The following is a 1,934-nucleotide window of genomic DNA, read 5'->3' as shown; positions in this document are numbered from 1 at the left end:
ACCAATGCTCCTTCTACATTTCAAGGTTTGATGAATTCCATTTTCAAACAAAATATTGGTACTATGGCATACAAATTGGAGCTTCTTGCATCTTCCCAAGTGCACCCAGTTTTCCATGTTTCATGATTAAAGAAGGTTATAGGTGAGAAGATCCCAGCTGAAACAATATTGTCGGAACTTGATGAAGAAGGAAAAATCATATTGGATCCTGAAGCAGTCACGGAAATAAGAACCCGACAACTACGAAATCGATCAATTTCAGAGTATCTCATCAAGTGGAAGAACTTTCCCGCTGAAAATTCCACATGGGAGGATGAGAATTTTATACAGAAGCATCCAGAACTACTCAAGCGTCGAGGACATCACTTTTTGAAGGAGAGGGGCATGTTAGGTCCCTATACTACTAGTGTAACCCCTTATTGTTATTAGTGCAACCCCCTAGGTAGTCCCCATATTGTTATTATTGTGCCCCATAGAAGCCCATTATTGTTATTGTTGTGCCCTTACATTAAAACCGGGACTACCGGCTTGATTTTTCATTATGTTCCTTTCAATGTTACAATACATATTTATACATGTCGAAGCATCCAATACCATGGACCGAAAACCATCACGTCCAATACCATGGACCGAAAACCATCGCATCCAATACCATGGACCGAAAACCATCGCGTCCAAAAAAACATGTGCAAAAATCATGCACAAAACCATAGGTGGGTCCGCCCAACCTAACATAGGGTCCAAAATCAAAAATTTTCAGGGTGCTGCCCCAGACCCCATAAAGTGGGGTTACGGGTGCCCTTCAAACCCCCTGTTAACTATGTGGAAAGAATATAGCACAACCCAACATTCTCCCACTTGTTGTTTTCTTTCCACAGGGGGCCACAAGAGAGCTTAGTCATTTTCCCAGCCCAAAAAATGCCCATTGTCTCTCTACACCAAGAGAACTTCTCAAAGCTCATAGATTTTGTCAATGCATCTGCAGTATTCTTCAAAGTGTCCACCTTTACCAACAACACCTTTTTGTCTTCAATCATATCCCTCACAAAGTGATATTGAACATCAATGTGCTTTGTCTTTAAATGATATGCAGGGTTCTTTGCCAAGAAAATTGTACTTTGGCTGTCACAGTCTATCCTTATAGCTTCCTGTACTAACCCCATACTTGAACACAATCTCTGCAACCAAACTACTTCCCTGCTTGCATGAGTGGTTGCCATGTATTATGCCTCTGTAGTTGATAGTGCCACTACAGATTGTTTCTTACTCATCCAACTGACTGCACCTCCAAATAGGTTAAACACATACCCACTTGTGGATCTTCTCTGATCCAGATCTCGAGCTCAGTCTGCATCAACAAAGCCATGAATATCCAACACTCTGTCCAATCATGGTCTTCCTTGGTAGCACAGACCATAATCACTAGTGCCACGCAAATTCCTGAAAACCCGCTTCACTGTTGTCCAATGCTCCTTTCCTGGTTTTGACATAAACCTGCTCAATACTCCCACTGCATGTGCAATGTCTGGTCTAGTACAAACAATTGCATACATCAGGCTACCGATTACACTTGCATATGGAACACGGGACATGTCCTCTTCCTCTTTTTGTGTCTTGGGACACTGTTCAGCAGATAACCTCACACCTACAGGAATAGGAACCTTCACCGTTTGCTATTCTTCATATTAAACCTCTGCAGTATTGTCTCGACATACTTCCTCTGGTTTAACCAGAGCTTCCTCTTTGCCCGATCTCTTTTAATTTCCATGCCCAAAATATAGTTTGTAGCACCAAGATCTTTCATGTCGAATTTGGAGGACAATTGGGTTTTCAAATCCTGGATAACTTCTTTGTCATTTCCAACCAACAACATATCATCCACATACAAGACCAGATAAATAACATGGTCACCAATTAATTTAAAATACACACAG

The sequence above is a fragment of the Pinus tabuliformis genome, chromosome 1_2 (assembly GCF_031772625.1).
Source record: "Pinus tabuliformis cultivar Carrire ecotype Pingquan chromosome 1_2, CPIR1, whole genome shotgun sequence".
NCBI classification, from domain to species: Eukaryota; Viridiplantae; Streptophyta; class Pinopsida; order Pinales; family Pinaceae; genus Pinus; species Pinus tabuliformis.
The sequence above is the reverse complement of the archived record's forward strand: the minus strand, read 5'-3'. Positions refer to the sequence as shown.